Genomic DNA, 15,568 nt, shown 5'->3' on the forward strand with positions numbered 1-15,568 from the left:
CCCACATGGAAGAAGCATATCAGCTTATGTGATCATGAGGTATCAATGGGATCAGGTATTAGGCATCAAAAAACCAAACCAAACAAACAAATTATGTCAGTGGGAATGAGGGGGAGGCCAGAGGCCCTTCAACAGTCAATCAGACACCCCCTGTCAGAAGGACCAAAGGCAGTCAGGCTGAAGTATAACACCAACAAAACACAACCTTTCTCTAGTTCTTTAATGCTTCCCCTCCCCACTATCATGACCCAAATTCTATTTTACAAATCTGGCTAGACAAGAACATGTACACTGGTACAGATAAGAGCTCACAACACAAGAAATCCAGAACAGATAAACTCCCAAGGACCAATAAGGGGAGCAATGAGACTAAGAGGGTAAGGGAAGGGTGGGGGAGTAAGGAGGAACCAATCACAATAATTGACATATGGCTCCCATCCCAGGGGGACAGACAGCAGAAAAGTCGGTGAAAGGAGAGAGCCATCAGTATAAGACATGAAAAAAGAAAAGAGTAATTTATTATTTCTCAAAGGGACATGAGGGAGGGACATGGGTGAGGGAGGAAAAATAAAAAATGAGGAGCTGATACCAAGGGCTCAAGTAGAAAGAAAATGTTTTGAAAAAGAAGATGATAAAATATGTACAAATGTGTTTGACCCAATAGATATATGTATGGATTGTGATAAAAGCTGTAAGAGCCCAATAAAGTAAAATTTTAAAAAAATCACTTAAAAAAAGAACACATCAAGGAGATCCTAAAGACAGATTCAAATTTATTTGATGATTAGGAGGAGGTTGAAGATGGTTTTGTATCTAGAAAAAATTTTTTTTCTCAGTAGCAAGTGAATTTTCTTAGGGATTTAATGGGTAGGCAAAGATCTGAGGATTACCCTTAAGAGCATATGTTTAGAAAACAAAACAAAGTACCGTTTCCTCCCTTCTTTTTTCTGGGGATCTGAGGATAAGGATGCTGTGCAGGCTGTTAGGATACCATGGCCTGGTTTGTCTTGCTCCTGAGACTCGGCTTATGATCATCAAGGAGGAGAGTCTGAGCAGCCCACCTCAATAACACTTGTCATATTTTCAAACCTTGATGGCTAATTTCTCAAACAGCCGAGCTATTATTTCCATTTTAAAGATACTCTTTTGCCTTAAGGTGGTGGACAGGTTAAAGATGAAAGGGAATGGGGTCGCGTGTGTGTGTGTGTGTGTGTGTGTGTGTGTGTGTGTGTGTCTCTATATGTGAAGAGGAAGGCTCTTTGGGCAATACAGTCTGTGAAGGCTACCAGTTGCTAATCAAATGTTTGGGGGGGTGTATTCCCTAGGGTCTACCTAGGAGTTTCTCAGAAAAAAAGGCCTGGTGTCTTAAAAAAACCAAAAACCAACTTTCTTTGAAAAGTGATGGAAAAATTAGCAACAATTAAGGATGCTACTTGAGTATAGTGAACATAATTAATGTCAGTGAGTGGAACAGGTGAAGATTGTTGAAATGGCAAATGTTTTACATACCTGTGTATGTAAGAACACTTAGAAAAAAACAACAAGAACCTGTGAAGCATTGTTCTACTCTGCCACAGATGGGGCAGCAGCCCAAGGGCAGCTGGTACTTGTACTGACATAGGAAAGAGTGGGGCTTACTTATTTGGAAATATTCCGTATGTGCTTCAGATGAAAGATACATTAGACACAGGAACGAATTAAACAAATCCTTGGGTTGTGCAAATGTTTAACTTTTCAACTGCTAACTGAAAGGTTAGCCGTTCAAACACACCCAGAATTGCCTTAGAAACCATAGCTGATGGGGGGCTTCTCAAAGGTTAGTCTTGTAAATGCTATGAAGAAGTTCTACCCTATGTGTACAGGGTCACCATAATTAGGAATCAACTGGGCAGCAATTAACAACAACATTGGAAAAGAGAGCACAAGATAGGTAACACTTTGTGTATTCTGTGCTCTCCTGAGTACATGGCAAAAGGTCTTGGTGAACAAGTTAGATGCACTGTACCCGTGTTATAAATTCTGTGAGATTGGCCACCACTGACCCCCTGTGTGACCCTGGAAATTAGCCTGCTCAATTGCCGAGTTCCCTGCAAATCTGTAGGTTAGGGAGTCTATTGGCTGGACCTCTCAGCAGCCTTGGGGATTGATGCAAGTCATGTTCACAAATGTCTTGGAATTCACAAGGTTTAGATCAATAATTAACAAGAAAGAGAAGGCATAAACATTTCAAATGTATATCAACTCCCAAATCTTTAACAGCCAATAAGTCTAAAAACGGAGTGACCACAATTTCCCTTAGTGACAGGCAGCCCATGCACTTTCAAAAGTAATTCTTCAATAAGCATAAATTACCATGTGGAGAAACCTTGCATGCATGCCGTGGCTGGGGATTTATTAAGTGAAAATGAAACTTTTAAATAAATATCTGAAACACATAAAATATGTATTTCCTATCTAATCGAGTGACACAGGCGAGGGATTTCAACGGGAGTGCGACGCGGAACCTTGGCACCAAGCTGTGGATATTTTTTAGAAGCTATTTTCCTGAGTCAGTTATTGATGTGCAATCTCGCTCCATAACGGCCCAAATACCTGGGTTCTCAAGACATTAGTCAACATCAGTAAGGGCATGAAAATCCCCCGGGCGGCATTCTTCCCGAACATTGGGGTATCTGACAGGATTTGAAGGATCTTTTTTCATTAGGAAGATCTTGTTAGGGGATCCCCTCTCAGGTTCTGAACCAGTAGATTCCATTTATCCACCCTCCCAATCAAATGTTCATGCCAGATTGTCTTTTCTCTATGGCTAGAAAAGGGCTTTTGCTTTGTTTTGTTGTTACTAAATGGTCTTTGCAAACAAAACAAGACAGAAAAACACACGAGAGTAAGATAAATCAAACATACAAATTCTCACCAGCTACATAACTTGTTTGAGGACATTTCCTGTAGTTTAGGCAGCAATGACCCATGAAGGCGCCCATCTTCCCAGAAAGCATTTCAGCACTTCTCTAATGAGCAGCTTTGCAGCTCTACTGTGACCCTGACACACAACCAGTGATTATAATTTCTACTCCCTTAACCAGAGAATGTTCTAAGAAGTCAGGCCTAAGCTAATCACGGTATGGAATTCCCTGTAGTCAAGAATTTTTTTCAGAAACATGAAAACAAAGCACGTTTAGACAATGAGAAACAAGAGATATTTTCTAGGGCAGTGGTTCTCAACCTTCCTAATGCTGCGACCCTTTAATACAGCTCCTCATGTTGTGGTGACCCACCCCCCACCATAAAAGTATTTCCATTGCTACATCATCACTGTACTTTTGCTACCGTTATAAATCAGGTCACCCCTGTGAAAGGGTCATTCGACCCCCAAAGGAGTCGTGACCCACTGGTGAAGAACCGCTGTTCTAGGGGCTTCTGGTAAAGCTCTCTTTGGTCCCGGAAAGACCTTCTGGAAGAGATGGACTCTCGTTTTTTGTTGGTGAGAACGAGGAAACAGTTCTCTCGGCAGGTGTCCTGTGGCTGCCTTCGACGAGGGATGGCAGGGACGCAAGAAAGACTGGTCTTGGATGGCTTTGTAGGGGAGCCCAAACTCACTGAGCCCTTGGCCGTTTCCAGCAAGCCCAGGCTTTCTCCCTTGGAGCTGCTGGTGGTTTTGAACTGTACACCTTGCAGATCACAGGTCACCAAGTAACCACTCCACCACTTGGGATCCATATGGAGAGGTACAGTAGAACCCCGGACCTCGAAGCTAATCCATTCCAGAAGGAGCATCGAGATACAATGCGGCTGAGTTCCAAATCAATTTTTCCCCATAAGAAATAACCGAAAGCAGATCCATCCATTCTCAACCACCAAGTTTTTACCCTTACTTTGCCTTTTTATACAAAACATTACACAGACTTCAAAGTAAATAAGCTTAGAGTTAAATATTATAAACAAGAAACCCAACATTAAAAAAGTTTTTAACAACTACAGTATGACCCATACCTTGAGATGGACGAGGATCTGGATCCGTGGATGCGGGTGTGGAGAGGAGGTGTGGAGAAAGTCACCGTTTGGAAGGGGAATCCCTTTCCATCAAATCCACTGGTAGCTGTTTTTCAGGAGTTTTTTTCCTCCCTTCTTTGCCTTTCTTCACGAGGACCCGGCTGGATTTCCCTAAAAAAAAAAAAAAAAATCTGTCTAATGTGGTCTGCTGTTGGCGTTTCCTTAAATGTTTTCTAAAAGGGTTGACTATAGATAACTTGGTTAACCAGTTCCTTATCAAGATAATTATCTCCCAAACACTCCTTCGTAGGACCCATGTTTTTTATCTAAAAACAGTACAAAAAGTCACAAAAACTAAGAAAATGACAGCAAACTGCTTGGAACACAGCTGCGAAAGGTTTAAACAACACGTACTAACAACGCCAACTAATGCCCAGTGACCGAAACACCAACTGCTTTTATTTACAAAAATCACGGTTATTGGGTCGGATTCCGATGTTTTGTTTGAGCTCCGATGCAAAATTTTCTCGACACTTCATGTTGAAATCCAATTATGTCGAGTCCTGATGCGGTTTTGTACCGGGGTTATACCGTACAAAGTTAATTATTTTTCTCTTGCAAAGGTCAGCTTCTTACGTGAGACTTTCAAGAATTATAGGAAGTGAGATATTTTACAGACTGTTAAAGTCTCTTTAATGCTTGATGAGAAATATGAGGGCTGCAAACTACGCTGCATGCACCACTTTTAATTCAGCAGTGGGCGTGAGAAATGCAGAATCCACTTCTCTCTCCACCACCTTCCTCTCTCACACAGCACCATCTCCTCCAGAGAAAATACATTAAACATTTCTAAGAATTTCTGAACCATCTTTTTAGACATGAAGGAAAGAGGAGGCCAATCTAGAAACTTTTCAAGGCTGAAATAATGGGTTATATTTGCAAAACTGGACATCTTGTCAAGGTTCAGGTAGTCCTCTTTATAACTTCTAGTTTTCAGATCAACAAAGATACATTTAAGTGAATTAGGGGAAAACAGAGTAATCTGTGTTGCTCCCGGCACGCAGTGAAGTTTCAGGTGCTATAAGGGAATAACGAGCCATCGTAACAATTAGTGGCTTCAGACAACAATAATTAATTTTGCTAGGGAATCTGCAACGTGGGTCAAGTTTTCCAGGGTTAATTCATCTTTATTTCAAGTGGCATAAGCTGAGCTAGCTCAAACGAAAGGTGGAAGATCCACTTTCAAGATATTTCACTCAAATCAGTGCACTTTAGTGCTGGTGATTGACTAAGATTCAAGCACACTGTGGTCTGGGTATCCTTGTGGCTTGGATTTCCTCACAGAGCGGTGACTGATTTTGAAGAATTGCTAATCCAAGAGAACAGGCACGAATGAATTTTTCAGACCTAGAGCTCTCTTTCCTATCATTTTAATGACCTCTTGGATTTATCATGTGTGATGTTTTTGATGTCTTCCCACCACTCTGGTCATGGGTCATTGATTTTCTATGCATAAAATTTGTTCTTCAAACGGTCTCTAAATTCAGGTAGCACATATTTAAGGTCACATTTTGGCTTTTGTAGAATTGTTGTTCTTTCACTTTAATTTTTTTAAAATAAGTAGTTTTATTGGAACTTAATCCAAATACCTTACAACTCAACTGTTCTATCATACCAAGAAGAGTTGTATAATCATCATCACAATCAATTTTATAAAATTTCTTTTTTCTTGTACTCCTTGCTATTAGCTCCCCACTTGACCCCTGCCTTCCCTGCAACACCCCAAGGAACCATTAATGCAGTGACTGTCTCCGTAGATTCACCTGGCCTGGATTTCATGTACCAAAACCATACAAAAACCAAAGAGCCCCCAAAGCTAACAAGATCCTGACTCGCATCTGAACAGTTGACGGTCTATTACACAGTTTGTTCCTAGCCAATTTTGGCTGATGATGTTGACCGTATCTCTTCCCAAAGATGTAGTCGATTTGATTCCTGTGTATCCCATATATCCTACTCTTCAAAGCCACTTGACATCACATCTGTCATCTTTCATTTGATCAAAGCAGTGACAAGGTCCTACTCCGTTTCCTTGAAAGTGAATAGTATAAACCACACTTGTTAAAGCCACATAATATGAATATATTGTGGAATGGGAAATAATAGAGCGGCCTCCTTTCCTCCATATACCTGTCATCATGTCTGTGTCCTCATTTCCATTTTTTAGAGAGCTCTCCTCTAATCTACTGGAATAGATACTTCTCATGAGGTAATAAGTATGTTCTGCCAAGGAATTTATTAGCTACTAATATTCAAAAGACTAGATTTCCCTGATCGAAAGACCTGAACTTACATCCAGAGGTAGTGTAGGGTTTTTCCTGACTGTCACTTTGTGGGTGAGATGACACCTCAGATATGTACACCCCTTGAGAGGTGGCCACCGTGGGAAGGGTAGTAAGCATTGCTTGAGGCTTTCAATAGGGGAAATGCCTCATTGAAGGGCAAAACCAGGTGTTAAACATCTTTTCTTTCCAAATGCTACTGCCTTCATATTATTAATTAGATTTTTGTATTTATATACAATGCAACTACAGAAGTGCATAAATCATAGGGATGGCAAGTAGAATAAGGGTTTCCGTGGGGTACAGTGGCAGGGGGTGGGCAGTAAATGGGAGCTGATGTCCAGGAGTTCAAAAAGAAAAAGAATGTTTAGAAACTGATTTGGATACCTAATGTCCGGGGTTTAAGTGGAGAGAAAATGTTTTGAGAATGATGTACAAATGCGCTTTACACAATTGATGTGTGTATGGATTGCGATAACAGTTGTATGAGCCCCTAATAAAATGTTTAAAATAAATGAATGAATAAATGGAAAAGAAAGAAAAAGAAAAAAGAATTATACTGGTAGACATTGTAAAATCAGTAAAAAAAAAAGAAACTGATTTGGTAACAACTGAATATTACTGCTTAATGTGATTGAATTATGAACTGATAGATCTCTATTGAATCCCAATAAATGTTTTGAAAAAAGAATACATTTATTCTTTTAATTTTGAAACCTGTATAGCTAAACTTCTCTCAAGATATAGTACATTACTACCATGTCAGAAAATTCCTTCACGTATTTTCACCCTCAATCGCTTCCTAATTACCCAGAAACCATAATTGTGATTTTTTTTCCTTCTCCCAGAATATTTTTGCTTATTCTAGAATTCCATATACATGGAATCAAACAACGTCAATGTGTACTCTTACATGTAAGGCTTATTTTCACTCAAGATAATGCTTTTGAGGTTTATTGTGTTGCTAAATACATTGGTAGTTCAAATCTTTCTGCATGAATATACCTGTATTACAGTTACTTTTGTTCACTCTCCAGTACTTTCAGTTGGTTATTGTGTGCTATATAAATTATTTATTTTTAATGTATTATTTAGTGGAAGTTACTACACATATTATTCTATTCTTTTTAAAAATGTATTAAAATACAATTTTGGGGGGCGCTCTTACAACTCTTATAACAATCCATACATCAATTGCATCAAGCATATTTGTACGTGTGTTGCCATCATTCTTTTCTAGACGTTTACTTTCCATTGAGCCCTTGGTATCAGCTCTTCGCGTCCCGCCCCTCCGTGACCCCTTGATAAATTATAAATTATGATTATTTTCATATCTTACACTAACTGTTGTCTCCCTGCCCCCATGGTTTCTGTTGTTCATCCCGCTGGAGGGGTGTGTGTGGTTATGTGTTGATCATTGCCTTCGGTTCCCGCTTCCTCCCCCCCTCTCCCCACCTTCCCTTACCCTTCTGGTATTGCTATTTCCCTTGGTGTTCCTGGATTCTGTATGTCATGAGCTCTTATCTTTTATCTGTATCTGTGCACATGCTCCTTACCTTAATTCTTGAGGCTATTTTTATTGTATACATTTTGCTTAAATTATTCTTTTAAATTTTAGCATTTATAAGATGTTATTTTGTCTCCTAAGTTTTATGACTATGTATCTAAATCAGTTATTTCTTTTATCACTGCTATCTGGTAAATATTGTTTATTTTCCACAGGTAGTTTAAATATTTTTTTTATCTTTGTTTTTCATTAGTTTGACATTACAAGGTCATAGATATTAAATTTATATATAAAATAAATTATTATTACTATATATCTTAGCTGAGCTCCCTCTACTTTGGGTTTAATATCTTTCATTAGCATGAAAGATTCTCAGCTGATATATCTTTAAATATCCACTTTCCCCACTTCCTCTTTCTTTCTTCCTGGGATTCCAGTTCAAAGAATGTAAAGTATCTGACACTGTCCTTCAGATTTGGGTTGCTCTGTTCATTTTTCCCCTTACTTTTTTTTCTTGTTATTTTTTTTTCTTATTTCTTCTGTTCCCCTTCCTCTTCTTTCTTCCACATGTAGAGTCAGTTAACTGATCTCCAAGTTGCTTGATCTTTTCCTTATCTAGTCTCTTCGTAAACACTTCAAATGACTTTCTCCTATTGAATACGATCATTTTCATTTTTAGAATTTGATAACGTTTTTATATATATTTACATGACTGCTAAAATTTCAATTTCAGTTAAATTAATTAATTGATTTTTATTTAGTTAGGCCTTTACGTGCAACCTTGGAGAGAGTTAGTCACAGTAGGATGCCGAAGCAAAAACAGAGGCTTCAATATCATTGTTTCTCTTCACCTCTTCTGGCTGAAGTGAAGTTTCACCCAAGTCGACTCACTGCAGTCCTGCTGCAATGTACTTTGCATTCTTACTGTTCAAGCATTGCATCGTGAACAGCTTTCCTGCATCAAGGTCTAGTTCATGGAGTCCACAGCTCTTGTCACTTGCAGTATCCAATTCACCTGTAACTTTTATGTCTCAGATCGATCCACGACCCTTAACTTCGGAGAAGTTCTGAGGACTCCAGAACCTTCAGCTCCACATAGTCTTGCTCATCGGCTTGAGATCCATTTGGGCGCAATGTTACGTGCTTGCTGGCAGCCATATTGGGACCTAAACATTTTCAGATGGCAAGCGAGTTCCTCATGCTGGTATAGCTTTCCATTTCAGAAAAATTGTCATCTTGAATTCCTTAAAAGAGGACATACTCCAGGGGAGACTTGGCCTAAGGGTCTCCAATTTTAATTTAAATATCTTCAGTCCTTACAGTTGCTATTTCCTCTAGAATTTTTGACATATTCAATATAGTTATTTAGAAATGTTTTTCCTTCACCACATTTCTGTATTGTGTGCATACATCTATTACATTTTTTTTGGCTCTTGAATCTACATACAATTAAATTGTTGTCCAAAAAATTAATTTTGTTTGAAGAAGATAACTGTGATCTATTTGCACTTTAACAAGTGCAATTTGCAATTTGATTCTCAGTTTGGTTTTAATGTTTATTATTCTCATTTGCCCCCTTTATTTCCCTCTTATTCTATAAACTGTGTGCACCACTTTGCTCTCAGCTCCTACATTATAAGACATTTTAGCAATTGTCTCTGTATCAGTATTGTGACAATTACAGATCTTGTAATGGAGCCTGTAGAGCAGTTAGTTCAATACTGTTATTTTTCTGTGTTCATTTACATTTCTACAATCACAGACTCCTATAATCTTGTGTCATGGCATGTGCATTTTCCCTGAGACCCTCGGTTTCAGGTTCCAAACCTGTCTTAATCTCCCAATGTCTCTGAAACACCCCCTGGGGACTGGATTGCTGGTGACCACTGGCAAGCCTTGGGCCTCAGTTTCTTTGACAGTGATTCTGCTGACTTCTTTGCATTTGAGTTTGATTTCAGCACCGGGTGACTTTTGTGATGTTTTTAAGGCCAATTTTGTCTTTCTGCATTTCTCTCTTTTTAAGACATGGTCCTAAAAATAATTGTAGTATGTCATCTTTACCAGAATTCTTTTGGACATTTCATAAAGAAGCAAAGGACAAAGTCTCAAAAAGGGAGCTGCCTCATCCAAGGCCTTCAGGCAAGAGTGTGTCCGAACATGTGCACATCTGAATGTTTCCTTACTCAAAGCTCTGAGATTTGGTGTTTGATTCTTAGGGTCCCAGGGTTCTACAAAAGTGACCCAAAGGCAAGTCTCAATCTTGAGAGGCTCCCTACTGTCTTGCAGGAATGAGCGAGAGGGCCAGGAAGGCTGCTGGGTAGAATCATCTGATGCTTCCTGATAAGCAGAGAAGATACTTAACAGATGATGTCCCTGCCAAGTTCATCTCAGACTTAAAAACCTTTCTGTCAGCACTCTGTCCTGGGCCTGGTAAAGTGCCTCACCCCACATGTGTGCTGGGCCCCAGGTAGCCACTGACTTTTACATTCACCAGAACATCCAAAGCTCTGGAAGTAGCAGTTTCTCTTTGGAAGGAATGTAGACTCCTTATAAAGAAGAGAAAAAGGAAGAAAATGATATTCGATGTGAAATTTGCCAACCTTTCACAATATGTTGTACAAAGAAGTCTAATACAATTGTCTGTTGGAAATTGTCTTTCAGTTTAAGGAGAGGGTTGGAGGGTGGGGGGAGATGTCCCTGTGGCTTTTGTATGTATAGGAAAAACAATTCTATAAAACCTGATTTCTGGAAACTATCACCTGATAAAAAGGATTCCTTGTGGTGCTTGGTGCTTGGCCTGAGAGGTTGGTAGTTTGAATTTCTCAGCCCCTTGATGGAATGTGGCAGTCTACTTCTATAAGGATTGTACTCTTGGAAGTCCTCTGGGCCAGTCCTACTTTGTCCTACGGGTTATTGTGAGACAAAACAGTCAATGGTCACAGGTATACAACGAAGAGTTACCAAACTGACCCACCATTTTATTATTTAAAAGTCTGCAAAGTTAAGATTATTAAGCAAATTGGTACCTGAATTTAATTGATTTGGATTACTTAAAAGAAAAACCTGATACAAATGCTTTTGTTCTGTTTAGCCACCAAAAACAGAGTGCAGGCATTCAATTTTTTTCCCCCCACACATGGGCAGGATTGTCTTAATGCACTGAGCTCTCTTTTCAGCGTGTTCCATGTCCGTTTGACTCCTATCACTTATAATTCGAAGTTCCAAATGAAGCAGGGCCTTCTCAGCCATTTTTCCTTGCAATATGTGCACTGAAAGATGATTTGCTAAGTTAAGGGGATTGTACCCTTAGCCAGCATCTCTCAACACCGGGTAGTGGCTTAAACAGGTATTCAGTCAACTGAATGCCGGAAAGAGGGTGGCTTGCAGATAAAGGGCAGCCACAACCTCTGAAGGTTGTTATTACAGCACCTAGCTACAGGAAGAGGGCATTTCCCCTGTTCACTTCTAAGATTAGCTTGTGTAGCAGTTGACCGATGTGAACAGGCCAAGCTGAGCATGTTTGAAGGATCAACTTGGTGTTTGACTAATGCTTTGAAGATAAAGGTGAAGATAATGAGCAAATTCCTGTTATTATCCGTGATCTAATAATTACTATCATAATTATCTCCACCTAACTGTAGAAATAAATAAAGTATAGTCAAGTACGTTGCGTTTCATAAAATACTGAACGTGCTCATTCGGCAGCAGGGCACACTGTGAGTCATGGTGTTGATTTTGGGTCCTGTCCAGCCAGTTTTGACTCGTAGTAACCTCACATTCTGCAGAACAACAGGCGGCCATGTCCCAGGCCGGCTTCACCATTGGCTATGGTTGAGCTCACTCTTGCAGCCACTTGGCCATTCCATTTTGTCCTGGTCTTTCCTCTTTGTTGCTGTCCTATTTTACCTCATGTGATGTCCTTTCCCAGGGACTGGTCTCGCCTGATAACATGCCACAGTAGGAGACCAAGTTTCACCATCCTTGTTTCTAAGGAGTCTTCTGGCTCTCTTTCTCCCATGACAGAACTAGACCGGTTGGACTAAGCTATATCATAAGGAAGCAAAGAAAGTTAGAAAAGAGCAAATATACGGTAGGTTTAAGAGCCCTGGTGGTGTAGCAGTTACATGTTGAACCGCAGTCCTCATTGACTTGATGGCAATACGTTTAAAAAGAAATTTTTTTTAACGGTAGTCTGAGGTGGCCAGGTAATGGGCAAACTCAAAGCAAAATATTTGAACCAGAGTCCAACGACTGCCAACTTCATAACCTTGGGATATAGTCTTTGGCGTCCTTTCACGGTAGGGCATCTCAGTCTTAAATCCATGGGAGTGTTTCAGTTCCTTTAATAGCAACAGGTATATTTAAGGCCAAATCCACTTTGCTTAGTGGGGTTTCTGAATTGCATCCATCTGGTGTGGCCTATGAAATTTTTCGTACACTCCCAAAGGTCACATTCCAAAGTCTCAGCTGCCGTTCGCATCAGATAGAAATGTGGACAACAGTGCCTGATCAGGAACGTGATTCAGGTATTCTCCGAATGGAGGTCTATATAATGACTACTAATGGTGGGTTGGGTTACCCACCAAGAGAAGTGAAATCACCTCCTCTAAGACAGAGACCACCCACCCCCGTCCTATTTCTGGATTTGAATTTACCTTGAGATTCACTTAGCATCCTTGCGGGAGTGTCCATTGATTTGTGTTAATGGTGGAACCATGTTGCATGGCAGGAACGAATCGATCTTCTCCTTCTCCCTGCAAGGTTGGAACATTCCCCAGGTTAGATGAGGCTTCCTCTGCCCACGTGGTATTGAAGATGTACCCATTAGGGATTACATCTGGATAATGATTGGGCATAACCTCTTGGCTTAGGAGACTGGATTAAATGATAACATGAACTGAGAACAGATGCCTGCCTTTGGCTTGGTGATTATCCTTAGAGCGGTGGTCTCATCCAGTATTGATCCTTTTGTGATTGGCTGAATTTGCTCAGCATAATGATTTTCAGGTCCATCCATGTTGTGAGGTATTTCATGGTTTCATCACTATTTTTTAGGGAGGCATAGTAGTCCATTGTTTATATATACCAGAATTTCTTTACGCATTTTTCTACTGATCTGTGTTTGGGCTATTTTCAGCTTCTTTCTGTTGCAAACTGTGCTACCATGAACGTGGGAGAGCATATGTCTGTTCGTGTTGTCCTTGCTTTGGGGTGTATATGCAGCACAGGTCTTGCTGGTTTGTATGAGGTTTCTGTTCTCAGTTGTTTAAGGTAGGGCCGTATCATGTTTCCCAATGGTCATATATGTTTACAAGCCCACCAGCAGTGTGTAAGTGCCTGGACTCCCCCCAGGATTTGTTGTTTTCTGCCTTTCTATATTGAGCTATCGCAGTTATAAGGTTGATATCTCACTATTGTTTTGATTTGAATTATCCAGATGACTAGTGATGGTGAGCATTTTATGCTTATCAAAATATTTCATCAAAAGAGTCAAAGGAGAGCCCTCGCATGAAAAAAAACAAAAAAACAATGACATTACAAATAAGGGACTGATTTCTAAAATTCTATAATGGGATTTTTTTAATTGCTCAAGCAGTATTGTACAATTGTTACCATAATCAGATTGAAAAGATTTGCTTCCTTCTGGAATTCCTTGGCATCAGCACCCTTTGACCCCTCCCCACTGTACATCCCAGAAACCCTTCTTCTTCTTGCTTTGCCTATAGGTTCGTCAGTCCTTGGTTTCATCGACTGCCAAACAGAAAAACATACCACAGAAGTTCAAGGCAAGGCCATATCGATGTCCAAATTTGCATCTGGGTTCCATCTTTTGTTCATTTTCAACTCCTGGGTAATAGGTTTGGCTGTTCTATTTTTTGAATGCAAGTAAATCATGTTTGTTATTATTTGAGCTTCAAACTAAGTCTTGATATCTGGCAGCTCTTCCTCCTCTTCCTCTTCATCCTCCTTTATCTTTTGCATCTCTGCTTTCCTCAGTTTTGTTTTTTATAATTCTGCAAACATTTTAGGATGGGTTTGATAGGTTCCATTTAATAAAATTCTTATTGGAATTTTTCTTATAAATTGCCTTTGACCCACAGATTAGTGAGGAAGTTGAATTGATAGTTTTAGAAAATTGTTTTTCCCAGATAAAATATTGTATATTTATAAATATGTTCTCACCTATTTAGTGCACTTAATTAAAAATATTACAATTTCCACAAGAATAACTTCTGAAAATCAGAATCAGTAATTATTGGTTGATGGAAAGACTGTTGATTTTTAATTGGTGACCTTGTTTTCATTAAGCTTGCTGTGTAAATCAGGATCACAGCAGTGAGAAGATGGAGCACTTAAAAGAGGATAATTTGAGAATTTAGCCAAGGATGGACTTACAGAGGTGTAAGTGGTGAATATGAAAATTACAAAGGACAGTGCCGTGTCTCTAGGCTAGCGAGAGCAGCACTCCACTGTCACTTCTGCACAGAAATGGGCCAATGTGGAGAGGAGCACCTGACCTTCAGAGGTTGGGAGGTTTTCGTGGAAAGGTCTGTCTGAGAAACACTGAGACCTACCTGAAGAGGGTTAGCTAGCCGGTGGTAACCCAGCACTGAAGGAGATGATAGCTTCACTCACTTCTATTTCATACACAACCTTCTCCAACCCAAAATCTGAAGATGACTGAAGCCAGTCCCTTTCTTCAGGATCAAATGCTCGGAAAGATACATCGTCCTCAAATAGCAAGTGCAAAGTGTTTCAAAAACAAGATGAATTTATTTTAATTTTATTTTTTTTAAGATGAATTTATTTTATGGGAAAAAAATTAACCATGTAATCTCTATGAAACAAGGTGTCCATTATTTATATTTTTTAAATGGAGACAGAGTATGTGTTATATAATTTTACCAATCATGTACAGATAGGAAGTTGAATGAACAGTTCAAAATTTAAATCAGATATTGTATCAGGCACACTAGAAATACTGCCACGCTACTGTCGATGTTCAGGTTATCAAAACTGATATCTCTAGAACATTTTAAGGTTTAAAAGGATTTGTATGTGTTGGCATAAAACACACTGGATTATAAATCCATAATTTCCAAGTCATATCTTCAAATCTTGGAATATCAATAGACTCTATTGCAAAAATAAAACGTCTAAACATTTCTACTTCTCTCAGGTTGTAAATGATAATAATAATAATAATACTTAAATAAAACCATTCAAACCCACTGCTATAGTGTCAAGTCCAATTCAGAGTAACCAACATTCATTGTATTTTTGGAGTGACCAAAATGTATTGTATTTTTGGTTTGCTTATATGAGGTTGTATCTCAGAAATGTTATATCAGTGGAGATCATCCCCTTGAAACTGTGTTATATGCTTTTCTGTTTTTCAGTATATGAAATCCAGGTTTCCTGAAGCTATAGATAGGGACAGCAAGTAGAAGAAAGGGTGCGCGTGTGTGTGTTATATGCTTTTCTGTTTTTCAGTATATGAAATCCAGGTTTCCTGAAGCTATAGATAGGGACAGCAAGTAGTAAGTGGGGTGCGCGTGTGTGTGTGTGTGTGTGTGTGTGTGTGTGTGTCCAACACCCAGAACATAAAACCCAAGAAACAGGATCAGAGACTGGAAATCATAAAAGCTCAAAGCCCAGAACCCCTTTGATCCATATGTGAGCAGTGGAAAATCTATTTCACTTACTTTGTGATAGAAAAAGTAGAAGT

At 39.3% G+C, this 15,568-nt stretch overlaps 1 long non-coding RNA gene across 1 annotated transcript in view; it reads right to left on the minus strand.

The window, feature by feature from the left end:
• Positions 1-15,568, minus strand: part of LOC123521293 — a 245,466-nt gene that overhangs the window by 160,332 nt on the left and 69,566 nt on the right. The window contains exon 2 of the long non-coding RNA XR_006679758.1: positions 3,991-4,161. This is a non-coding gene — a long non-coding RNA (uncharacterized LOC123521293). The remainder of the gene's footprint in view (positions 1-3,990; positions 4,162-15,568) is intronic.

This window comes from Echinops telfairi, unplaced genomic scaffold (genome assembly GCF_000313985.2).
Source record: "Echinops telfairi isolate 266 unplaced genomic scaffold, ASM31398v2 ScPeMD7_9;HRSCAF=40, whole genome shotgun sequence".
NCBI lineage: Eukaryota > Metazoa > Chordata > Mammalia > Afrosoricida > Tenrecidae > Echinops > Echinops telfairi.